General features: G+C 41.9%; 1 long non-coding RNA gene across 1 annotated transcript; it reads right to left on the bottom strand.

The window, feature by feature from the left end:
* Positions 1-202: 202 nt before the first annotated feature.
* LOC133247198 (uncharacterized) lies at positions 203-19,497 on the bottom strand. Its single transcript, XR_009736309.1, has 3 exons — positions 17,182-19,497; positions 10,476-10,632; positions 203-2,459 (listed from the first exon to the last, which is right to left on the bottom strand). It is a non-coding gene; the product is annotated as an uncharacterized LOC133247198 (long non-coding RNA).
* Positions 19,498-27,337: the final 7,840 nt, after the last annotated feature.

The raw sequence follows: 27,337 nt of genomic DNA, 5'->3' as shown, positions 1-27,337 counted from the left end.
TAAACTTACACATTGCTGAGTCTGTATTTTCAAACTGCTTAGAGGGTAATTTCTCCAGTAATGCTGTCCTTGTTGGGAAATTCAGGCATGGTCCTTTAATTAGACCAATGTATATTGTGCGTGTGTTAGTCACTCAATCGTGTCCAACTCTTTGCCACCCCATGAGCTATAGCCCACCAGGTTCCTGAGTTGCCATTCCCTTCTCCAGGGCCAATGTATGTTAAGAAATACTTTTCTCCTTCAGTTTCGTTCCTGTCAGTTTCTAGTTTTTAAATCTGGGAAAAGCCATAGAAGTATTGAAAAGCATTTTATGCTGTCCCATCATCTTTTGTACATCATTGAGAGAGAAGAAAAGGAAGACAAGAGTGAAGCCATTCATGCAGGTTTAGAAATGTGTCTCCATGGAGCACCTACTGTCTAACCTACTACACACAGCCTTCTGTGGGAAGCACCTCAGACACGGGTCCCATCCTCAAGGAGTTTTCAGATCTTCCCAGGAGAGAAATCATGAACACAGAAGCACCCTGAGTTGGTTAGGTGATCAACTACCAAGCTGGAAAGAATAGTAGGAGAAAAGAAGGAAGCAGATCATCTTTATATATCTAGTGTGTGAGGACTTAGAAGTCTTATCTTGTGCCATCTTTGTAACTGTCTTTTTTGACATTTTTATTGGAGTAGAATTGATTTATCGTGTTGTGTTAGTTTCTGCTGTACAGCAAAGCAGTTCAGTTATACATACATATATTTCCACTCTTTTTAAGATCGTTTCCCCATATAAGTCCCTACAGTATTGAGCAGTGTTCCTTGCGCTATACCGCGGGTTCTTATCTATATAACTGTCTTACTGAGTTGAGGACTTCTAGGGCTTCTCTGGTGGCTCAATGGTAAAGAATCTGCCTGCCAATGCAGGAGATGTGGGTTCAATCCCTGGGTTGAGAAGATTGCCTGGAGAAGGAAATGGCAACTCACTCCAGCATTCTTGCCTTGAAAATTCCATGGACAGAGGAACCTGGAGGGCTACAGTTTATGGGGTTGCAAAGAGTCAGACGTGACTTAGTGACCAAACAACAACAAATGACTATCTCTAATACAAAAATAAGGACACTAGGCTGACAGCAAAAGCCAATCAGTTTGCATAATTTGCTTTCCCAAAGTGTTCATGAACAGGTTTTGCTAATATGTTTGAAATGCATTACTTGACATAGATACTGTGAAGTTTAACCAGATAGGAATTATTGCGTTACTTCTCTTCCCCTCAGTGATGCAGACCTTGGGTTTGAAAGTGGCTTTTGTCTAATCATCTCTTCCATGGAGTGTTTGTTTATTAGCATATCACCAAGGTTTGGGGAATTAGAACGGGCCCTTAGTTTCTTCACACTAAAATATTATTTAGGCTTTGCTTGTGGGCTACCAGACACAAAGGTTCTCACATATTATTTAGGAGTTCCAAAGCTCAGGGTTCAGTGACCAAAATTTGCCACCTGCCTCCATGCTCCATGATTTTTTTTTCTTCTTTCCAGAGGCAAGCTACATGCTGGCTGTTTCCATGAAGGAGGGCTCAGGGGAAAACCTGCCACCTCTAAAGCCATGACCTTGAAACAACAGCTTTGGGACAGCAAAGCCTGTAAAACTTGTTTGGTGTGTTTTTTAATGAGTTTACGATGATGTTGTTCTACCTCTCCTTCCTTCTCTACCCCTGACCCCAAGCAATGAGAGAGGGGGTGAGATTTAACCATCCATGAAAACCATCCATGAAAGATGGCAATTTGGCAGCCTTGGAAGTGTGGTGGTCTGTTTACCTAGAGGCCAAATGTGAGGCCAGAAATGCACACATCCCAGGCCTCAACCTCAGTCTGTGAGATTCCACCTTCTTGTTGGGAATCAGAGGGACTCAACTAAGCTTTCAAAGATTCATAACATACTGGCCTGCATGCCCATTAAGTACTTCTCCCTTTAAGTAAAGTCAGATGGATCAAGGGAAGACAGTGACTCACCTGGCATTTGTACTTTTGAGGTGGCAATCCTATCCCTATTAAAAGGGGACTTTCAATAATTTAATTAAAAAATGACTAATTTCTGTTTTTGTAGGATGATTAGAACATCTATTCCACACTTGCTCAGTGATATTTTTAATTATTCAATGAAATATTAATCAAAATATTGGCACAGAGTTTTTTGAATCTAAAATGTAAAGCACCATCACAAAAGCTAAGAATATGAAAGAGCTGAATGATGGTATTTGATGGGAATGGGGGAGCTTCTGGTAAGTGGTTTGGATGGCTTCTCTATTCAGGCAGCACATACTTGATTTGAGTCATAGATGTGCGTGTTTTCCAGGGTCTTGGCTTGCAGGTGAAAACATGATGGTCTTTCCACGGCCACATAGAGTCTTGTTAGCATTGGAGGTGGCCAGTAAGTCAGCACTATTTCCCAGGATGGTGGAACGTACGTACTCTTTCCTGTAATAGACCCAAGGGGAAGAAGGCAAAATAATTAGAAAACAAGGTCCCTAGAAGATCTTAAAATTTAATTGTAAGAAAAGAACCTGAATTCAGAGAACTTCTCAAAACAAATGGAAGACTATTGATGTACCCACGCATGGCATGGCACATGCATGGCCTGTCATATCGTTCCTGGCCTCCTCCACCTACTGCACATCCCATCTGTGCTTCCCCACCTTCCTTTACCTGCTCAGCTTATACTCATCCTAGAAGACTCTGGCATCAGATTTTCCAGGAAATCTTCTGACACCCTGGAAGATGAGTGCGTGCGGGCTCCTGCATACCTATCTCAGTCATCAACTTGATCACATTTTATTAGACTATTTTTTTCCATGTGGACTGTGACCTCCATGAAGGCAGTGACTAGGGTTTACTCATCAGTGTAGCTCCAGGACCAAGCCCAGTGCAAGTAAATACCCAGCAATACAGAGCAAATCAATCCACAAATAACTGCTGATGGTTTGCAGAGGAAGGACCATAGCGTAACCAGGGAGAGCTTCTCAGAGGAGTGCTGAGTAACATTTGAAGGAAGTGGAACTAATTGGATTGGTAGGAAAAGGACTGGACATATCATTTATGGGAAATGTCAGTAGCTGCACTGCGGGGCTCTCAGAAACCATTGTGCAGGCGATTCATGAGAACAGAATTAATAACTGAGGAAAGAGAATAGTCGGAGGACCATGGGAAGCACTTTGTGTTCTGGATTTGATGGGCAGACCACATCACTCTTTCCACTACTGTAGTTGAGAGGGTGAGCCAATGCCAGCTTCCTGATCAAATGCTCACCAGAGAATCTCTCTTTGGCTTATTTAAATCCCACTGTGCTTTCAGTTTAATGCAGCATTTCCTTTATTTCCTGTCTGAAATCCTTATGCCTATTTCAGTGGTGCCTGTGGATTATTTCCATGTACTACTATAAACCTACCCCCATAAAGATCCAAGCTAATTCAGGTTTTTCTTTTTTCTTTTTTAAGGCTGCAACTTCTTTATCTTCAAGGGACTTTAATCTCACATTCAGCATGATTTGAGCATCAGTTCTCATGTATTTTTATGTCATGAAAAGCCCTTTATTGAGACCTACAATCACAACAGCACCATCAGGAAGAGGAAATGAGCAGGGCTGCTAACCAGAACACTCTGTACCTTTTTAAACATTAACCATTGTTCAGGTCTGTAGACCTGGCTGCCGAAGGCAATGTGGGAAATCCAGAATCACATGCAAAAAAATACAATTTACGGAAAATTTTAGGGTTCCCATATCTGCCTTGATCCAATAAAAGTATGATACCAAATATGCATATATTTATATATTGCACATTTTTTAGAGAAATAGAAGTTACAACTAAACTGACCAATCTCTTATCTGAAAATAGCTCTATCTGACCCATGTCACCTTTAGAGAGCAAAGTCATTCCATCTGACAGCATTTAAGCTAGGATAACATCATGCCATTAAAACATCACTATGAAAGAAGTTTTTGTTTCATGAGCAACTTTTTTTTACACTTAGATAGAACTTGATAATCTTTGTTATTTGCTGGCATAGCCTAGGCATATACGGGTTATCACTGAATTTTTTTTTTTTTTACAGTGTTGTATTTTCTTTTTTAATTGGAAGCTAATTACTTTACAATATTGTGGTGGTTTTTGCCATACATTCACATGAATCAGCCATGGGTGTACATGTGTTCCCCATCCTGAACCTCCCTCCCACCTCCCTCCCCATCCTATCCCTCAGGGTCATCCCAGTGCACCAGCCCTAAGCACCCTGCCTCATGCATCAAACCTGGACAGGCAATCTATTTCACATATGATAATATACATGTTTCAACGGTATTCTTTCAAATCATCCCACCCTCGCCTTTTCCCACAGAGTCCAAAAGTCTGTTCTTTACATCTGTGTCTCTTTTGCTGTCTCACATATAGCGTCATTGTTACCATCTTTCTAAATTCCATATATATGTGTTAATATACTGTATTGGTGTTTTCCTTTCTGACTTACTTCCCTCTGTATAATAGGCTCCAGTTTCATCCACCTCATTAGAACTGATTCAAATGCATTCTTTTTAATAGCTGAGTAATATTCCATTGTGTATATGTATCACGGCTTTCTTATCCATTCATCTGCTGATGGACATCTAGGTTGCTTCCATGTCCTAGCTATTATAAACAGTGCTGCAATGAACATTGGGGTACATGTGTCTCTTTCCCTTCTGGTTTCCTCAGTGCGTATGTCCAGCAGTGGGATTGCTGGATCATAAGGCAGTTCTATTTCCAGTTTTTTAAGGAATCTCCATACTGTTCTCCATAGTGGCTGTACTAGTCTGCATTCCCACCAACAGTGTAAGAGGGTTCTTCTTTCTCCACACCTTCTCCAGTATTTATTGTTTGTAGACTTTTTGATAGCAGCCATTCTGACCGGCGTGAGATGGTACCTCATTGTGGTTTTGATTTGTATTTCTCTGATAATGAGTGATGTCAAGCATCTTTTTGATGCTGAGCATCTTTCAGATGTTGAGCATCTGAGACATACAGATGTTTGTTAGTGATCTGTATGTCTTCTTTGGAGAAATGTCTGTTTAGTTCTTTGGCCCATTTTTTGATTGGGTCACTTATTTTTTTGGAATTGAGCTGCAGGAGTTGCTTGTATATTTTTGAGATTAATTCTTTGTTAGTTGCTTCATTTGCTATTATTTTCTCCCATTCTGAAGGCTGTCTTTTCACCTTGCTTACAGTTTCCTTCGTTGTGCAAAAGGTTTTCAGCTTAATTAGGTCCCATTTGTTTATTTTTGCTTTTATTTCCATTCCTCTGGGAGGTGGGTCATAGAGGATGCTGCTATAATTTACATCAGAGAGTGTTTTACCTATCTTTTCCTCTAAGAGTTTTATAGTTTCTGGTCTTACATTTAGATCTCTAATCCATTTTTAGTTTATTTTTGTGTATGGTGTTAGAAAGTATTCTAGTTTCATTCTTTTACAAGTGGTTGACCAGTTTTCCCAGCACCACTTGTTAAAGAGATGGTCTTTTCTCCATTGTATATTCTTGCTTCCTTTGTCAAAGATAAGGTGTCCATAGGTGCATGGATTTATCTCTGGGCTTTCTATTTGTTCCATTGGTCTATGTTTCTGTCTTTGTGCCAGTACCATACTGTCTTGATGACTGTAGCTTTGTAGTATAGTCTGCAGTCAGGCAAGTTGATTGCTCCAGTTCCATTCTTCTTTCTCAAGATTGCTTTGGCTACTTAAGGTTTTTTGTATTTCCATACAAATTGTGAAATTATTTGTTCTAGTCCTCTGAAAAATACCATTGGTAGCTTGATAAGGATTGCATTGAATCTATAGATTGCTTTGGGTAGTATACTCATTTTCACTATATTGATTCTTCTGATCCATGAACATGGTTTATTTCTCCATCTATTTGTGTCATCTTTGATTTCTTTCATCAGTGTTTTATAGTTGTCTATATAGGTGACTGCAGCCATGAAATTAAAAGACGCTCACTCCTTGGAAGGAAAGTTATGACCAACCTAGATAGCATATTCAAAAGCAGAGACATTACTTTGCCAATGAAGGTCCATTTAGTCAAGGCTATGGTTTTTCCAGTGGTCATGTATGGATGTGAGAGTTGGACTGTGAAGAAGGCTGAGTGCCGAAGAACTGATGCTTTTAAACTGTGGTGTTGGAGAAGACTCTTGAGAGTCCCTTGGACTGTAAGGAGATCCAACCAGTCCATTCTGAAGGAGATCAGCCCTGGGATTTCTTTGGAAGGAATGATGCTAAAGCTGAAACTCCAGTACTTTGGCCACCTCATGTGAAGAGTTGACTTATTGGAAAAGACTCTCATGCTAGGAGGGATTGGGGGCAGGAGGAGAAGGGGACGACAGAGGATGAGATGGCTGGATGGCATCACTGACTTGATGGACGTGAGTCTGAGTGAACTCCGGGAGTCGGTGATAGACAGGGAGGCCTGGCGTGCTGTGATTCATGGGGTCGCAAAGAGTCAGACACGACTGAGCAACTGAACTGAACTGAACTGATACAGGTCTTTTGTTTCTTTAGGTAGATTTATTCCTAAGTATTTTATTCTTTTCATTGCAGTGGTGAATGGAATTGTTTCCTTAATTTCTCTTTCTGTTTTCTCATTGTTAGTGTATAGGAATGCAAGGGATTTCTATGTGTTAATTTTATATCCTGCAACTTTACTATATTCTAGTAATTTTCTGGTGGAGTCTTTAGGGTTTTCTATGCAGAGGATCATGTCATCTGCAAACAGTGAGAGTTTCACTTCTTCTTTTCCAATTTGGATTCCTTTTATTTCTTTTTCTTCTCTGACTGCTGTGGCTAAAACTTCCAAAACTATGTTAAATAGTAGTGGTGAGAGTGGGCATCCTTGTCCTGTTCCTGACTTTAGGGGAACTGCTTCCAATTTTTCACCATTGAGGATAATGTTTGCTGTGGGTTTATCTTATATGGCTTTTATTATGTTGAGGTATGTTCCTTCTATGCCTACATTCTGGAGCGTTTTTATCATAAATGGACACTGAATTTTGTCAAAGGCTTTCTCTGCATCTATTGAGATAATCATATGGTTTTTATCTTTCAATTTGTTAATGTGGTGTATCACATAGATTGATTTGTGAATATTGAAGAATCCTTGCATCTCTGGGATAAAGCCCACTTGGTCATGATGTATGATCTTTTTAATATGTTGTTGGATTCTGTTTGCTATGATTTTATTAAGGATTTTTACAGCTATGTTCATCAGTGATATTGGCCTATAGTTTTCTTTTTTTGTGGCATCTTTGGTTTTGGTATTAGGGTGATGGTGGCTTCATAGAATGAGTTTGGAAGTTTACTTTCCTCTGCAATTTTCTGGAAGAGTTTGAGTAGGATAGGTGTTAGCTCTTCTCTAAATTTTTGGTAGAATTCAGCTGTGAAGCCATCTGGTCCTGGGCTTTTGTTTGTTGGAAGATTTCTGATTACAGTTTTGATTTCTGTGCTTGTGATGGGTCTGTTAAGATTTTCTATTTCTTCCTGGTTCAGTTTTCGAAAGTTATACTTTTCTAAGAATTTGCCCATTTCTTCCAAGTTGTCCATTTTATTGGCCTATAGTTGCTGATAGTAGTCTCTTATGATCCTTTATATTTCTGTGTTGTCTGTTGTGACTTCTCCATTTTCATTTCTCATTTGTTGATTTGATTCTTCTCCCTTTTTTTCTTGATGAGTCTGGCTAATGGTTTGTCTATTTTGTTTACCTTCTCAAAGAACCAGCTTTTAGCTTTGTTGATTTTGGCTATGGTCTCCTTTGTTTCTTTTGCATTTATTTCTGCCCTAATTTTTATGATTTCTTTCCTTCTACTAACCCTGGGGTGCTTCTTCTTTTTCTGGTTGCTTTAGGTATAGAGTTAGGTTATTTATTTGGTTTTTCTCCTGTTTCTTGAGGTAGGCTTGTATTGCTATGTACCTTCCTCTTAGCACTGCTTTTACTGTATCCCATAGGTTTTGGGTTGTTGTGTTTTCATTTTCCTTCATTTCTATGCATATTTTGATCTCTTTTTTTATTTCTTCTGTGATTTGTTGGTTATTCAGAAGTGTGTTGTTTAACCTCCATATGTTTGTATTTTTAATAGTTTTTTTCCCTGTAGTTGATATCTAATCTTACTGCATTGTAATCAGAAAAGATACTTGAGATGATTTCAATTTTTTTGAATTTATATCATCAATTTTTGTAGATCAAAGAACACGTTTTGGGGCTTTCTTGATTTTATTTCTTTTTCTATAAATGTGAATCATGGGAAGCAGCATTTAAATGATTCTATCAGAAATGGGATGGCTACAATCATCATCACCACTGTCATTTTAGTATTGAGCATTTACTATGCCATGTACAGTACAAACGAATTTTACACATTAGATCATAGAACTTGGCACTTACTTCTATTATGATACTTCTCAAGGTGAAGTAAAATATCTTAATAAGCATCTGTCTCCACTACATTCTGTCTTCACTGTAGTATCCTGGGTACAGAGCCCGTACCTTACTCATCTTGTTACCCCAGCACGCTGAACACATTGGGCACTAAATAAATGTCTGATATTTAAGTAGAAATAACTTGAGGTAACAAAATCATAGCATTTGAAGAATCTTAAAACATATTATGGCCATACTACTTTCTAATACTTTCTAATAAAAAGATCTGGAAACAAACTATATCCCAACCATAGGGAAACAGTTCAGTATGAGCAAGGTTGGATATAACAACACACACTTGATACACTTAACATAACAGAAATACGGTCACTGTGAAGACGCTGCTATCAGAAGTATAACTGGCCTGTGTGTTGGGAGTGCTTTCCTTCTCCATCTCCTATTGGGGTTTCAGATCGGAACTTTCCCCAGCCTTTCCACCTTCAGATTGTCTCTGTATTAAGTGTTCATTTCTAGTTCACCATGCCTGGCCACTTGCCTTTTATTTTAATTAACTGATTAAGCTTTTTTGTTTCTTTGCATCCTTTCCCCTACCACTCTAAGCCTTCTCAGGTGCTTTGTGTGTTATGTATTTGCTCCCATAATTCTATCAAAACTGTACTGGCATCTTTCCCAACACGGCATCCTGCTGGCAGACGGTTCCCATCTTGCTTCCAACGATCATTTTTAGGGGCTACTTTGCAGAGATCCTGGGTTCAACAAACCATCATCATCGAGCAAGAGAGCTGCCCAGACAATTTCTGGTGGGATAAAATTAGGCCTTTCCCCCAAATAACAGCAAAATAATAATAAATAAATGTATGTCCTCAAAGAGCATTTGCTTGGTTCTGCAGAAATCAGAAGGGATTATTTGTACACCTCAGGATTAATGATCAATGAATTAGCAGAATTTCTGATCCTATTAGAAATGCTAATCTCATGAAAACAGAGAGAAACATTTGTGAAAGGTCTGAGCTGTCCAGACGGTGCCTGTCTCCACCGACCTGGCTCTGTGAGAAAGGAAGGAAAAGGGGAGGGAAAGAATATTTGTTCAGAGCTTACTGTATTCCAGACTTTGGGTAAGAGGCTCTTACTGACCCAGTGTAGTTTATCCTCACACCAATCTTTCAAAGCAAGATTACCATCAGCTTTGGTGCTGATGGAAAACCTGGAAGTCAGTGAGATTAAGCAGCCTGACTTGGGCCACCCAGCCAGAAGTGCAAACCTAGAAGTGAGGATTTGAACTCAGGTTTTTATGAGCACAAAGTCTGCCATGTTTTTGTTATAACAGTAGCAGGGTTTGGTTAGATAGCCGGTAACAATGTTCAGGTTATTAAAGACCAAAAGGCAAAGTACAGGTCATCCCTGACAAGGCTGATTCCTCCTGCTATTATGGACTCCAGGACTCCCTCCCACACTGACTGTGTTGCATAGACCTGAATGAGAAGTCACGTTATCCCAGATGGACTCTGAGAAGTCATGACCTTAGGCATAAGATTTAATGGCCACAGCCCTAATACTGTGTTATTTGAGCAGGGGCTGGCCCCATGAGTAGAAAGGGCTTGAGGACCCATGGAGCAAGCCTGTCTCTGTTCCTACCCAACTGTATGTTTTTATGGAAATTTCACCATCATGAAAATCATTCCTTAGGACTTGCTTTTTCCAAAATATCCTATCAAAATACATCAACCCTTAAGAAGGTGACTCCTGAAACTCCTTTATCACCCAGTATCCTGGCAGGAGATAATTGTGCAAGGCCCATAGGTCAGGTACCTGATGATGAAGCAAGAAGAGGAGTTCTAGAAGCACAATATTCCCTTTACCACACCGTCCCTCACCATGTGTTCAGTTCTGTCTTTATGGTTCAATTTTCCTCTTGGTAAATTATCAGCAATAACAGGACAGGAATTTAAATCAAGCAGAAGTGGAAACACGAGAGACTTAAATGATTGGTTTCATTTAAGAACAACAGCCAAACTGACATTTACGTTTTTTTAAAGCACTTACTTCTTTGGCTGCACCGGGTCTTGGCTGCAGCACGCAGGATCTTCAATCTTTGTTGTGGCATATGGAATCTTTAGCTGGTGCACGTGGGATCTAGTTCCCCAGCCAGGGATTGAACCTGGGTGCCCTGCATTGGGAGCACGGAGTCTCAGCCTCTGGACTGCGAAGGAAGTCCAACATTTATGTTTTTAATAAACATTTAATTTTAGAACAGCTTTAGATTTATAGAAAAGTTATAAAGATAGTACAAAGAAAGGGGTCTCGTATATCACACACCTAGTTTCCCTTAACATCTTACATCATCAGCAAGTACAGGACATTGTCACAGCTAAGAAACCAAAAGTAACAGGACATTATTCACTAAAGATCGTACTTCATTCAGACTTCCCTAGTTTTTACCTAATGTCCTTTCCTGTTCCCACTCAGTTGTTCCATCTCTTCAGACTCCTCTGGACTGTGACAGTTTCTCAGACTTTCCTTGTCTGTGATGAAGTTTGAGGAGTATGAGTCAGGTAATGTATAGAATGTGTTTCAATTTGGCTTTATCTGATGTTTTCCTCATGATTAGATGGGTTGATGGGTTTTGGGGAGGACAGCCTCAGAGGTAAAGAGCCCTTCTTGTCCCACCTTATCAAGATTACGTCTGTTGTATACATGTGTACTCAGCTGACTCTTTGCAACCCTATGGACTGTGTGGCCTGCCAGGCTCCTCTGTTCATGGAATTTTCCAGGCAGGAATACTGGAGTGGGTTGCCATTTCCTACTCCAGAGGATCTTCCCGACCCAGGGATCGAACCTGATTATGTTCATTAAATGTTAAATCACAGTTGATTTAACATTTATTTTTAAAGAAAATAAATCATGTGGCAAATTAGTCTGAACTAGAGCCAACTCTGTCCATTTTTAACAAGGACAGAACTGGCACAAAATCAAACTGTCAGAGTCTCTGGAAATAAACTAATGTTCCATTCAGTCCAAGTCCCAGGTTGTAACGTTTATGCGAGTTCCTTTGGCAGAAAACATTTGGAGTTCCTGAGGGGGGAAAAAAATGGCTGTCTTAAATATAGAATACAGTTAAGATGCCATGTCTGAAGCATTTCACAGACTTGCCAGCGAGTGAGCACCATCATCACAGAACACCAGCTGTGGAACCCTGTCTGTTGAACCCACAGGCCCCCAAGTCCCCAGAAGACAATATTAGCAATGAACCAGATTTTCACATTTCCTGCCTCCCCTGAATTCATAACATTGCCAAACTGCCAGACTGCTCCTGGGAGTCTGTACCATTACCTTGTAGGGAAAGTGCTGGCAGAACCACCTTTCATTTGTGTTGCATAAGAACATCATCTTCATTTCAGTAATTTAACTCTGATTAAATTTAGCTGTCAGCCTTTAAAGTTCTCTGAGCAGCTTTCAGACTCAGAAAGGGAAGAGGCATGCCAGCAGCTTTTCTGCAATCCCTTCCCACCTACCTTCCTGCAAGCTCCTTTCCAAGCAGCTGGGTGAAGCCAGAATCATTCAGAGAGTAATCGTTTGCCAGGCTGTGAGGTGCCTGGTGGGAATGGATTCTCTCATTCTGTGGCCTGGCCCTGCCCAGGGAAGGCAGCTGGGAGCACCCAGCACTGCCTGCCACTTTTGCATCTTTCAAGTTGCTTCCTTTGGTTTCTTGCTTCTCAGGTCAATATAGCCAGTGGGGTTTGTTTTTGTTTTTTTGTTAATTTAATTAAAATTTTAAAAAATTGGAATATGATTGCTGTAAAATGTTGTGTTAGTTTCTACCATACAATGAAGTGAATCAGCTGTATATATACATATATCCCCTCCCTCTTGGACCTCTCTCCCACCCATCCCTCATCCCAGTCATCTAGGTCATCCCATTTTTTTTTTTTCCACATTTTTAAAACTTGATTCTTTGAATTCTATAGTGCTATAAAATTTTCAAAAGTTTCACACACATGATTTCATATAAACCCATCATTTTTATTACTATTATATATATATATATATATATTGGTTCTTTCCATTTTTCCTTTCTCTCCAGACCGTCTTGTATTTTTCCTCTTCCTGTTTGGGTCCTCTGGTCCCCAGCCCTCAGGCTTTCACTGAAACCCATGGCTGTTTCCCCTGAGGAGTGTCTTTTCCTGTGCTCTCCTCTGACTTCCTGCCATTGTGGGGGGTGGGGGTGGGTAGGGGGAGCCGGGCAGGAATGGGGATGGGGGTGCGGTTCCCAGCCTTCTTCCCTGGCAAGGGCAGAAGCAGGCCCATGCCAGACAGGGCCACACACAGCTCCCCAGGCCTCCTCCCACACCCCTTTGAACTTATTCTCTTAACGATCTCAAGGGTCTCAAGGCTGCAAATTGCATTTTAGAGTTTCCATCTGGTGCTTTCCGTGAGCTCACCATGCAGGAAACTAAGAACCACAGAAAGACCTAAAAAGTGGTCCTAGGAATCCTTGATGTAGGTTATGGCCATTACAGGCAGCACAGCCTTCCACTCATCAGGGTCCTAAAAGGATATATAAGCAGGAGTTTTGTAATCAGGTCCATACGCTCCAGGCTTAATGACCAGGACAGATCTTCGATGTTACACAATCCCCAACTGCTTTGATCTTCGCTGTCCTGGTCAGTATACCCAGCTGGATAAATAGCATTAGTCCAAAAAGAGCTTGCTGAACAAATGGTTAAAATTGATAATGTCCTACATTTGCCAGAAGCACAGGTGCTTCAGATCAATTGGGCTAACCTTGTGGAAACAATTAACACTAAGCCTTTTTATAAGACAAAAAAAGCCTTTACATTTACAGGTTCAGATTCTGGAGGTAAAATGAATTTTCTGGGAGTGAAAAATGTTCCCTGTAGAGCTGATGGATTGTTAACATTCAGTGTGGTTTACCGAGTTCTTAAAAAAAAGAAAAGAAAAACAACCCAAACAACAAAAGTAATAAGAATCTGTACCATCACCATCAGCTTATTACAACAGTTTAACTTTCTGCTTATGAGTTTTTCAATGATGACTCCCCTGAAAGCTTGAGATAAATATATTACTATGATACAGATTATCATTCTTCAAGTTTGCTCTTATCAGAACAGATCCAGGTGGAATTGGAGACTCCTACCGGAATATGGCTAGTTTCCAATGGCTTAGAAGTGTTTCTTATGACTAAATAGATAGCCTCATAATTGGGTTTGTGAGTACAGATTTGTCAAGATTCTACTTTACATGGCATGGATATTCTCAGCTCAAACCCTCAAAAAAATATTCCTCTGTAAATATATAGGCAAATACTGAAAGCCTCATTCTAGCTTTTCTCCAGTTGGGAGGCACAATGTACATGCAAGTCTCTTTCTGTTGGTGAAGACATATTGTGTGACTTTAAGCAGATCCTTCATCACCTGGGGCCTCTGCTACCTCATGACTAGACTAAAGGGTTAGTTGCTCAGTCGTGTCCAACTCTTTGGGACCCCATGAACTGTAGCCTGTCAGGCTCCACTGTCCATGGGATTTCCCAGGCAAAAATACTGGAATGGGTTGCCATTTCCTTCTCCAGGGGATCTTCCTGACCCAGGGATTGAACCTGAGTCTCCTGAATTATAGGCAGACTCTTTACCATCTGAGTCACCAGGGAAGTGCCTAGACTAAGGTCTAGCCCTAATAATCTGTGCCCCTAATTAGAACAGTGATCAGGAAAGAGGGTTCTGCGTCAAGTAGCTGTGGTTTCAACTGCTGTCTCCATCTCAAAGAAGTTACCTATGAATGGGCAAGACAGTTAGCCTTGGAGCCTACATTTCCTCATCTGTAAAATGGTTATAGTAATAGTACCTGCCTGAAAGGTTGGGGTAAGGATTAAGTGAGATAATTATATGAAACACTTAGCATAGGGCCTGGCCTATTACAGGTGCTGGAGAAATGTTACCTTTATTTGTAGAGTCCATATTATTATAATAAATGGTTTATTTGTGTGTGGTTTCCATCCTTTTCACTAAACTGATCTACTTTTCTTTTTTTCTAATTGAAATATAATTGATTTACAATGCTGTGCTAGTTTCAGGTGTACAGCAGTGATTCACTTTATGTAAATAGATACACATGTGTGCATGCTAAGTCACTTCAGTTGTGTCTGACTCTTTGCGACCCCATGGACTGTAGTTTGCCAGGTTCCTCTGTCCATAGGATTCTCCAGGCAAGAATACTGGAGTGAGTTGCCATGCCCTCCTCCAGGTAATCTTCCCAATCAGGGAGTGAACCCACATCTCCTGCGACTCCTGCATTGCAGGCAGATTCTTGACTACCAGGGAAGACCATATATATATATATATATATATATATACACACACATACACTTTTTTTTTCAGATTCTTTTGCCTTATAGGTTATTACAAAATATTGAATATGGTTTCCTGTGCCATTCACTAGGTCCTTGTTGTTTATTTTATATATAGTAGTATGTATATATTAATCCCAGATTCCAACATTGGTCAACTTTTATGTGGATGAATCAGGCAAACAGGTCATGGAAGACTGAGATTCTGTTATAAATTCAGAGGCGTTGTTATCAACATGACATCAATGTTCCTTCTAGGGATTCTAGTGTTTTTGATGCAAAACAATCATTAGGTGTGTGGTGTCCTCTCTGCATGGTTTCTAATGACTGTGTCTACCAAGAAGGCAAATGCCCCATTGGAAATGTGGTTCTTTTCCTGAATGATTTCTGAGCAAGGAAGAAAAGGTTTAAAAATAATAATTTTTGACAAATGATGGGAGCAGATTATAGAGGTATATGCTTTCTAGGACTGTGTGTGCATCTCAGGGGAATATTGTGTATCCTAATCAAAAATTATGGCTAATCGCCATCAAACCCACAGCAACAGAGCACGTTGTGGTAGATGACAAGGTTATAGACAATGAGATAGCTGGAAGGGGAAGAGTGAGGATTGTGGTGCTGACCAGGAAAGGGAAGGCCTGGTTTCTGGTCCACTTAAGCTAACTGGTCAATGATTTCCTGTTTTGATTTTCATTGTCTAAAGTGTTTGGTGAACTAATTGCTACTTTGCGCAAACAACCATTTCTAGCTGGGAGGTGAGGACATTTGACTCCCCTTCTCCCAGTGGTTAGACCCAGGGTCTACCTATAAGCCAAGCAGATCATCTCTCTCCATTGAAATAGAAGCACCTGGCAGGCAAAGACCTTGCCTTCCTAGTTTACCAGTGCCTGGTACAGGATATTAGAGAATATATTCTGTATGTATATGGAATAAGTCCTTGACAGGCGCTTGTTGAATGAAAGAACAGACAGAGGTTTTTCCTCATTAGGCTGCTGGAGCAGCTTCTGCAGCAAAAACAAACAAGAGGAGGAGGAGAAGGGAGAGTGGGGGAAGGAAGAGAAAGGACAGAAGGGGAAGAAGTGGGGTGGAGGAAGAGTGGAGGAGGAGGCGGGGAAGGAAAGAAGAGGAGGAGGGAAGTTCCAGCAAGTTGAGGAGGGCTCTGGTCAAGGTTTCCAAAAGTTCATCTTCTCTGCACTCCTTCCCTGGCTCCCTCTTGCTCCCTAAGCTCCATCAGGAGAAGGCTGGTCATTGCTGATTTAGGATACTTTTCAAACCAAAGCTAAAAACACTTCAAAAGAGTGTGACATCTTAGGGATATCAAATGCCATGACCAGGAGATGCTGCTTACAGGAAAGTAAAATACAGCCTGTCTCTTTCTCAGTGGCTGTCATGCAGAAACAGTGGTTCCGGCTGACTTTAAAATTGCTGCCTAAATCAAGGAATGACGATCTTCTGGGAAATGTAGGCTCCTAATGGAGGGTTGTGGTTTGAAAAGTTTCCCATGCAGTGATTTTTTAAATGCCTATTGACCTCTCTGCAGTGGCTGCTTTTCCATCATAATCTGTTACATAATTACTGAGCAATTTCCAGGCTGCTTCTTACAAAACTGATTTAAACTTAGCCACCTAGACCAGCATCACTGAACTTTTTCTAGAATCTGTGGGGCTGATTAGAATTGCATTGGCAGAGCTAGAGAATCTGGTGATTTCAACCAAATGAACCCCTGGGAAAATTGGTTCAAGGGCTCCTTTTCTTTCCTAGGCTTGCAAGCGATGCTGTAAAGCCAACAATTGCGATCTAAATGGCTTGAGGAAAATTGAGTTTGGTGCCTGAATAAATGTTTGATTCCAAGTGACTCTCTCCACCTCCCAAATACTGCCCTTCCAGCATTGCATATTGAAACATGCAGTATCTGAGAATCGATTTTGGTCCGAATTCTGTGATGAAAATAACAGAAGCAGAGTCCGGGTATCTTAAGCAAAGAAATGAATGTATTGGAAGGATACAAAAGAGCTCACGGAACAGAAGGAGAAGCCAGGAATCCACTTTATCAAAGTACGAGAGAAGCTGTAGGAATTCAAGTGGCAGGAATAATACAATTCCCTTTGGCCCTTGCTACCAGAGTAAGTGACTTAGAACCATTCTCAGTTTTTGCATCACTTGTCTCCACACTAAAATTCCAGCTCAAGAGCATCTGGGAGACCTAGTTTCAGCTACGTATGTGCTCTCCGTTCGGTTAGGATAGGGGAAGGCACGTGATGGAAAAATGTTTCTCCTACAGGGAAAAAGGGATTCTCCAGAGAAAAATCAAGGCTCTCTCTCCTCAGGCTGTGGTGGCGCGTGTCTGCCTCACTGCAGGGTAGAACATGGTGTGTATTTTTAACTCACCAGCCTCCAGTTCTACGCCATATCTTCCTTCTCCTCCAAACCATGTGTTAGCACACCAGGACAGCACACACCCGTCCCTGCAGAACAGTCTGGCATGTGTGAGCAGCCTAGAATTTTGGAGAAGGAGAAAAACGAGTTAAAGGAATGATGTGGGAGAGCGGAGGTGTGCATATCATGCTCTTCTGAGCTGTTGATTTCTGTTCTCCTCAGGTCAACACATTTTTTATTTAATTTGAGAGAAACTCGAATTATACTTCTACAGCAATACCTTCAAATCTGCTATCTGTGATTTCTTTTTTTAAACATGTGAAGAGAAAACGAAGAGTAATATTCAAGATGTTTTTTAAATTTCTTTTTCTAGAACTGACCTCTCTAAAATTTATTACATCATACAATTAATTATAACATGCACCAGTAATTTAAAATATTCTTTTATTGATGAGATAGACAATGACAAAAACTGAGGGTGCCACAGAAGTGGGGAAGTTGTTGGGCAGATTCAGCACCCTCACTTCCAGCTGCTCCAAAGCAGCTTGCTCATTTGATGGTCCAGTCTGTGATGTATCTTGCTCGAGGGTTTCCATGAAAATGACCTCTCAGGTGAAACTTCCTAAAAATCTATAATGCACCCAGGATTTCATCCCAGTGCATCCTGGAGTGGAGCAAAACAACACCTCCTAGAGAAGAAAATATCTTCCAGGGTTACACCTGTGCTAGCCTTAGTTTGAAGAATACGTATCTAATTCTGTTGCTGCTTCAGAAAATATAAAGACTTGTATCTCTCTTAAACGTATTTGTTACTTCTTTTAAAACTTTGGTATGTTTTATACAGTTCGGCAAAAAGTTAACCCTTGACTTTGATTCATGTTAGAGCAAATCAGTACATTCATTCCACTTCTCTTTTCCCTTTCAGTTCCAATCACCTCCCCCAGCACTGCAAATTTCCCTCCCCTCTCAGTGGCGACAAGTCCCCAACCCAGAATGGAGCTGATGTTTACCAGATATCTGTCACACGACAAACATAAATACATGTGTAATCCAAGATCCAGAGAGGTTTTAAAAAAAAAAGTATTCAGGGTCACAAAGCTAGTAATTGTAAGTTCACATTGGAACCTCTATCTGTCTGATTTCAAAGCACATTCCTCCCATTGTATTACGTCAAATAAGATAGTTGGCTATCAGCTCATCAAGAACTACTACACATTCCAGGAAAAAATGCATATTACGAGTTCCTAAGACCAAAATGACGCTAGAAGAGTTGGCTAAATGGAGGCAGAAATATGTCAGATATGTTGTATCTGACATATAGTCTCGTGGTTCTCTCCCTTTCCTGTTGGGGGTGCCCAGAGGGTGAGCGAGTGGATTGAGTACTCCTGAGCTCAGTGTTGAGCAGTTTAGGTCAGGGAGAAGGATGGCTAAAGGTTGGAGGACCATAAAGTCATGGTGAAAACTTATAAACTAGATGAAACAAAGCTTTCATTTAGGTGGACATTGATTCATTCTTTCATACAATGAGTATTTATGCTGTGTGTCTTTGAGTGTCTATGAGAGGGCAGGCATGCAAAGATGAGTAAGACATGGCTCTTCCTTCAAGGAATTCAGTGTCTATTGAGGAAGAGAGAGAAGTTAACAAGCTGTCAGAGTGGAGTGGGATAATACATATTTTCTCTGTCCTTATATGCCCATTCTATAATCAACATGTCATGGGCACACACTGGTTTTTGCTCGTACATTATTCTCTCCAATCTGACTTTCTCTAGAAGGATTACATCTTCTCCACTGGAAAATCTGATGAGACTTTTAAATCTAGGGGTTTTCAACCCTCTGGGTACACGCATCCTAAGTCGCTTCAGTTGTGTCTGACCCTGTGTGACCCCATGGACTGTTTGTTGCCCACCAGGCTCCTCTGTCTAGGGGATTTCCCAGCCAAGAACACTGGAGTGGGTTGCCATGTCCTCCTCCAGGGGATCCTCCCGACCCAAGGATCGAACCCAGGTCTCTTTTGTCTCCTGCATTTCCAGGCAAGTTCTTTACCATGAATGCCACCTGGGAAGACCCCACAACCCTCTACTCACCAACAAGTGGCTTCCTTACCAAGCCGGAGCACTGTTTATTCCTTGGAATCAAAATCTTAAAGGAGGATAGAAAGGGAAAAAAAAAAAATCCCCAGAAATGACAGAAAATCATTCATTCTGGATCAGGGCACTGACAATACTTGAGTGTTCCTAGGCCCATCCCTGCCAGTTTCTATCAATTTAGGCATCTTCTGGACCCTCCAGAGAGCTGATAGAAATCCTCCTGATAAAGTCCCTTTTTTTTATATATATATAATTTTATTTATTTATGTTTGGCTACACTGGGTCTTTTTTGCTTTGCTTGGGCTTTCTCTAGTTGCAGCTAGCAGGGACTATGCATCATGCTGGTGTGTGGACTTACTGCGGTGGTGTCTCTTTCGTTTCAGAGCACAGGCTCTATGCACGTGGCCTTCAGTGGTTTTGGCTCACAGGCTCTAGAGTGCCGGCTCAGAGGTTGTGACCCATGGGCTTAGTTGCTCCCCAGCATGTGGGATCTTCCCAGACCAGGGATTGAACCCATATCCCCTGTATTGGCAGGCAGAGTCTTATACACTGTGCCACCAGGAAAGTCCAGGTCGCATTGTTAAACAGTGAAAAGACAAAATCCCCTGGGTGTGATATGGGTTGTCTGGGACAAGATTGAGAGCAGGAGGACCAGTTAGGAGACTACTGTAGTAATCCACATGAGACATGGTGAGAGACTGAACTCACTGAGTAGAGAGTGAAAGAAGGAAAGATGAATTCTAGAATCCAAAGAGATAGAGCTAGCTGGACTTGATGACCACCATGCAGAAATATGAAGAGTCACAAGAATTGTTTTTCCATGAAACCATGTAGGGCAGCTCACGTCAACTCCTTTCTGTTGGTCTAGAGGGTATGCTCTAACCTGGCCTTGGTTCTGGTGGTGCTTTCTTACCTGTGAAGGCTGCCTCTTCGCCCCCCTCTATCCTCCTAGTCCTGGGATGAACACATCACTTCCTCCCAAAAAATCATCTCCATTATCCAGTTGGCAGGGACATCAAATTCCTCCTTTCGCCTTGCCTCCTAAGCCCCTAGGGTACGTGTACAGTAGATTCTTGGAAATAGCTCTGGACAGCATGTCATTGTCCAACCTCAACAAGCACATTCCGATGACGACTGGACGTCACATGGATATTCGCTACATTTGTGATTCCATTTATATCCTCACCTACATGACCACAGCCCACGCAGTTCACACCACCTCAGCGCTCCTTCCCTATCGGGTTCCTGAGGTGTCCTGTGCCGTCAACTCTGCTACAGAGGAAAGGTGTTCAAGGAGTGGTGTGGTCATGTGGAAAGAATCCGGCAGCGCTGGGCAGAGGTGGACCTGGTGGACTATGCTCTTTCCCCTCAAAAGGAACACACAGCTCACAAGCAAACAGCAACCTTTGTGAGTCAGTGCCCGCTCTGCCTGACTGTCCTTTGCACCAATCTTTTGAACCAATAAATACAGGAACACCCACAACTACCACCTCTTATCTGCAGGAAAATAAGCCAGTTAGGGAAGTTGTGCAAGACACTGAACAAATATCCACAAGAACCAAGCACTCCACCCTCCCTGGAAAGCCCTTCAACCCTGGATGTGAGGCGCTCACTGTTGAGATGGAAAAGAATTGACAATGGCTTTAGTTGGGTCTTTCTCTAGTTTCTCTTTTTTTTTTTTTTTGGAAGATATCTTGGAACTTGAGGCTCTTTAAAAAAAAATAACATTTTAAGGAACATATTAGTGGCATTCAGAATATCACATTATTTCCTGGGTGATCTTCTGAGAAAATAAAAGCAAGATATTGGTGTGTTCTAGTGACTTTAGGAACCTCAGACTTTTCAGATCCATGCTATTAACTAACTCCCCTATTTAAGGCTGTCCAAGTAACTAATGGGCTGCAGACTCTCAGACTGTGAAGGAAATCTTGAAGGATGATAGAAGACAAAGAAACCAACATATCTCACTTACAGTTGATGCTCCCAGGCAGTTTTTTGCTGGGTGATTAGATTATTGTATGTGTTACAACTTGATCACCTGTATTTCATTTCAAATACATTTTCCTCAGTTTCTTTGCCAGCAAAGCACACTTGATAGAAATGCCTCAAAATCAATTTATACTGCTCCACTAGTTTTATGCATTTTAAATTTCAGGAAACAACAATTAGGATATTTTCAATGAAGAAAAGAGCTCCATTAAGCTGCCACAAATGTCAAAAGTTCCTGGCTATGCGAACACTTATGTAATTGTTCTGGAAACCCCACGCACCGGAGTAGACCTACAACACAAGGAATGACTCACTATTTCTACGCACATACTCTCCCTAAAATGTGCTCCAGTTTGTTTTTTTTTTTTCCCCCCGAAGGGGGAAAGACAAAATATGGTACATCAAATCCAAAAGTTCTTTCTGTTATCTTTTGGAAGTACTGCCTCACATGAGAGCATTAGAAGACGTTGCTGTTTTCATTAATGAAGCAGCCAGATGGGCTAGAATTAAAACAGGTTGAAACTCTGAAATCCTTCCTGAAAGACAAAATCACATAAAGAACGTGTGGGTTCTCAAGTTTCCAAATGGTCTGCATTTCCTCTTGTGACTTTATCCTCAAGTTTGTTTTTTAAAAGTTGTAGCTGGTAGCATATGACTGGTGTCTTATCTTCTGAGCAATGTTAAGGCACACACCATCAAACGCCAATGAGAACACACAGGCCTGGGCCCACAACACCAAGGCTCATATACTCCCAGAGCTTTTTTAAAAAATATTTATTTATTTGGCTGTGTGGAGTCTCAGCTGTGGGTTGTGGGATTTTCACTGCATCAAGCATGATCTTTCATTGTGGCTAACAGACTTTCTAGTTACTCTGCAGCATGTGGGATCTTACTTCCCCAACTAGGGATCAAACCTGTGCCCCCTGCATCGCAAGGTGGATTCTTAACCACTGGACAACCAGGGAAGTCCCATCTCTGGGGGCTTTTAATAGATACCTTGTTACTGTTCAGCCACTAAGTCGTATCCATCTCTTTGCGATCCCAAGAACTGCAGCATGCCAGGCTCCGCTGTCCTTCACTATCTCCTGGAGTTTGCTCAGATTCATGTCCATTGATGCTATCTAACCATCTCATCCTCTGTTGCCCCCTTCTTCTTTGGCCTTCAACCTTTCCCAGCATCATGGTCTTTTCCAGTAAGTTGGCTCTTTGCATCAGGTGGCCAAAGTATTGGAGCTTCAGCTTCAGCATCAGTCCTTCCAATGAATATTCAGGGTTTATTTCCTTTAGGATTGACTGGTTTGATCTCCTTGCTCTCCAAAGTACTCTCAAGAGTCTTCTCTAAGTCCAAATGCTTGTGGGGAACTTGCTGAAGCATACTGCATAAGCTGTGTCCCCTACAGCACATGTTTGGTGCTACCAACACCACGGTAGAGCATTAGCAAGAGATGGATTGAAGTTTAGACATTCCATCAGTGGGGAACCAAACCAGGTTTGTTTATGTGAGGACTCTAGGGGCAGTTCTGTTGGGCAGTTGAAACAGATTGTAAATGGGAGTTCCTGTTTAGGCAGTGATGGGCTGGCCATATGGTGGTCATCAGAGATTTTCAACAAGAGGTCATCAGTCTGTACCCTACCTGAGAGGATGAAGAGTAGGAATCTGGCAGGCAATACCCATCATGGATCAAGCTGCCACAGATGGAGATGAAACAGGAGTTCAGAACAGAACCTGGAGCCCAGCTGACCAGATACTGATTAGATAAACCTGGAGCCCAGCTGACCAGATACTGATTAGATGAACTACTTACACTTCTTCTGACTAAGAGTAGACTTGAGTTCAACTCCTAGGATAGGGCTGAGCTGCACATGAGTCTCCATGGCCTCAGCCCAGGAATGAGCCTGAATTCAGGGAAAGACACCAGGCAGATGGCCAAGCACCACCCACACCAAAGTTCTCGTGGCTCTCAGCCCACTTTTTTTTTTTTTTTTAACAATTTCATCCCTTTTCACAAGATGTTTTAATTACTTGAAATTCACAGGTCCCAACTCCTCAGGATCTAGTTCAAAAAGCGTCTCCTTTTCAAAAAGTTCAAAAAGTGAATCCCTTCTTCACTCCTGACACTTTCTGTACCTTGTCTTATCCTGTTTTTCTTTACACATCTCTCCCTGAGTAGGCTTCAAGCTTCTTGCCAAATGAGCTTTGGCATCTCCTGAGCCCAGCACAGCACCAGTACAGCCTAAGATCTGAACACATATTTAATGATAAATAAATGGATGGTGTAATTGAATGATTCAGTTCACTTAATGGGGTGAGCAAGTATTTATCAAATGGAAACTGATCAATAAACAAGTTAACGAATGAATTGTTAACATTCCACATATTGACAAAGGATACAGAATGATAGCAGTAGATAACAGTTATATACTGCTGACTGTCCTGGGCGCATTACATAGATTATCTTATTTCATCTTCATAACAACTCAAGATGGAAGTGCTATTATGACACCCATTTTACAGGTGAAAAAATGGAGACATCATGCTAGAGTCTTTAAGAAGTCAGTCTGATCTGAGATCTGTTCATTCTACTCAGCAATAGGATCACTCACTTCTCAGGCCTTTCACTTGCCCCCGGGATGTGGTGACTGTTGGGGGTGGGAAAAGATGACATCAGGCCCTCCTTGTCTCTCTGCCTTTCTCTTCCTCCCCTTCCGGTGTGTCTTGCATTAACAAGAAGAGTATGTCTCCTGCAGTTTGATTGCTGGTTCCCCCATGATGACTGCCCCTTTCTCTCCTGATGAGGATAGGCTAGGGTTGTACTGAAAAAGGGCTTCCCTGGTGGCTCAGATTGTAAAGAATCCACCCGCAGTGCAGGAGACCCAGATCCAATCCCTCAGTTGGGAAGATCCCCTGGAGGAGGGCATGGCAACCCACTCCAGTATTCTTGCCTGGGGAATCTCATGGACAGAGGAGCCTGGAGGGCACAGTCTATAGGGTTGCAAAGAGTTGGATGCCATGAAGTGACTTAGCACGCACGCATGCACGTACTGAAACAGTCTATAGAGTTGGTTCCTTTGAGTTCTTGACCTTGCTAGCATCAAGGTGTAGGTGTGGCAGAAGATGATATGAAATACTAAGGCATTTCCCTAATCATCTGATATCTGTGTATCTACTTCCTTTTGAAGACCCCAGGAAGTACTTTACCTACATCATCCACTTCAGTCCTCACTCCAACCCCTGGAGGGAGGTATCCTTATCCCCCAACACACTTATGAGGCAACTGAGAGTCCCAGAGGTTTGGCAATCTTGCCTAACATCCCTGAAGCTGAACAAAGAGCCAGGATTGGAACCGAGGGTCGTCCGCCTCCAAGAGACACAATTCAGGAACTGTCTACGAAGTCCTTCTTTTTGAGCATGCTTATCAACACGTAGCATGCTGTCACTAAAATACTTTGGTGGTGGGGACATGGCCATAGTCATCTTCTCTGGCTATGGGTCAAGGTCTCCTTTAAAGCATGACTTTGATGGCAGCCTTTTGGTCTGCTTACTAAAGAAAGTCATAAAGATGTCATTCATTCATGTAAAGTCAGAGACAGAAGCCAGGTATGATGGTGTCTCCTCCCTCTACTGACTTCCCCTGTCCTCTCCTCTTCTGCTCTTTAGCAGCTCAGTCACTCACAGATTACATGCAGCTGTTTTCATTGACCTGCTCACGACGGATGACAAGTGGCTCTTACGGAACAGGGTACCAGTAGGAGAGAGGAGCCCGGAGCCTTCGCCCACACTGTTTGCTTTGTGAAATTCCAGACTGTTTAATCTGCTCTACCTCATCCTGAGAACTCCAGATTCCACTTTTCTTAATGACTTTCCCCTCTTTGAATGCCTACACAGTTATCTTTGAAGAAGGAGAAAAAGAATAGATGAATCATTTGCAGGAAACGGAGGGGAGAGAAGTGTGGTTGGAACAGCAGATGGCTAAGTGTGTGGGCATGTGGCTGCCTCCGTTGTTCCTTCCCTCCACCACCCTCTGGACACGAGTCCTTTGGGAGTCAGTGTACACTCATTTTGGGTGGGGGCTGCGCCCGATTTCAGATACTAACATGTAATTGCACATCTGCTCGGATTCCTCTCAGACACTGAAATTCCAGGGATAGTGGGAAACTCAGGCTAGGTTCAGATTGAAATACCGGTCCTCTCTTTGAAGTTTTGACATTAAACATTCTAATAAGGTGATAAACTCCTTTCAGTTAGTAGCAAGAGAATTTCTCGTGCGGTCTTCTTTCTCCTGTAGAATATGAAGTCAGGACGTGAATTTTCTTTCCGTGCCACAGGGCAAGGTCTCTAACCCGGGAAGGGGTTGGCAGATGTGTACAGGGAAGCCAGAGGAGACAGGCTACCTATAGATAGAAATCTGCATTAAGCAGGAAAACACAAATTGTTCTTGGTGGGGCTTTTGGTGGGGGCCGGGGGATGCAGAAAGGACATAAAGACACTACAGTTGTGGGGACAAGTGTCCATGTATTGCTCTCCAAAGGTAGCTTTTTGCTATATATATGGAGATGATACCAAAGACGGTCTGTTCACTTGGATAACTAAGTTTCCAGAATCCCGAGAATCCAAGAGAACATACATTTTTGGAAAAGCTTGACTTTTTTCCCCAGAAGGTTTCATGTAGACCCTCCTGTTACTTCTAAGTAAATTTCCAAATGTTATCTGGATGTCACATTAAGATAAGTAATTGTGGCTATTTTATTTTTAGATTACGAAACTCATTCCATCAATAAACTCTTCCACTGATTTTTCCCCCCACTTCCATCATCACCATCTGCCCTCCCACCTCTAGCTGCACAGGACGGGACTCTGGTGTGAGCACGTGAATGAATGTGCAGAGAGGTAAGAGCTTGTTAGTTTTTAGTGCAATAGGATTTTTGGTAAAATACATGTCTAGAAGTTGAGATATGTTTCTTAATGTGTGAGCATGCCTACTTATTCGTCAAGCCACATCTGACTTTTTGCAGCCCCACAGTCTGTAGCCCATCAGGCTCCTCTGTCCATGGGCTTTCCCAGGCAAGAATACTGGAGTGGGTTGCCATTCCCTTCTCCAGGGGGTCTTCCCAACCTAGGGATTGAACCCAAGTCTCCTGCATTGACAGGTGGGTTCTTTACCACTGAGCCACCAGGGAAGCCCATGTTTCTTAACACAAATTATTATATACCACTTGGAAACAAAGAACTGTGGTAAAATGCATTTTTTTTAAATTAATGAACACTCCTTCAGAATCAACTTTAATCATAAAAGTCATCTGATCAAGAATGAGTAAACTCAGCCCAGAAATCAATCTAAATGATCATAAAAAAAATCTGTCATCATAAATCTAGTAAATAATAGAATTTTCACCTTCATTATGATGTGATGAGTTGTTTATCTGAAAGTCCTTCATATTAACCTTCACAAAAGCACTAATTCTTGGATCCTCAAAAGCTTTAAAATAACTCTTCATAATTTACAAACGGCCATACCAGACTAATTTGTGTGGTTCTTGGGATGTCCCACCCAGCTTCACCTGACCCCCAGCCCCAGCATGGTCCTGAATGGACAGCCTCCTGGGGCTGGAGAGGGTGGGGGATTGGGGTGGGGATCTGGTGGGATCACAGCTCACCTGCCATAACAGGAACCTCATCAGTGGTTCCTGGCCCAGGTCTGACCTGACAAAACTCATGCCCAGGGAAGGCTGCTGCCCTCCTGCCTCTTCCAGGCAGCTTGCTAAGATGTGGAATCTGGCTTCCCTAATGGCTCCCTGAAATGGCCGAGTAACAACCCAGATGTTCAGGGGACTAAAACTTTGAGTCAAGGAACTAGAGGCCGAAAAGATAAATCCTTCTTCCTTTCTCCACCCCCACCTCTATCTGATGGATTGTTTCAAGGTGACTTGCAGGATGAGCAACTGGCTCGTAATTCTTCATGACTTTATGGCCAGTCCCCAACACGCCTGCCTAGTAACTGCATTCCTTTCTCCCCTGTCTCATTTCTGTGTCTCACTTTTGCAGCCCTGGGATTGCAGGGGCCATCATAGCAATCTCTGCCATAGGTTTT

This window comes from Bos javanicus, chromosome 5, assembly GCF_032452875.1.
Source record: "Bos javanicus breed banteng chromosome 5, ARS-OSU_banteng_1.0, whole genome shotgun sequence".
NCBI classification, from domain to species: Eukaryota; Metazoa; Chordata; class Mammalia; order Artiodactyla; family Bovidae; genus Bos; species Bos javanicus.
The sequence above is the reverse complement of the archived record's forward strand: the minus strand, read 5'-3'. Positions and strand labels throughout refer to the sequence as shown.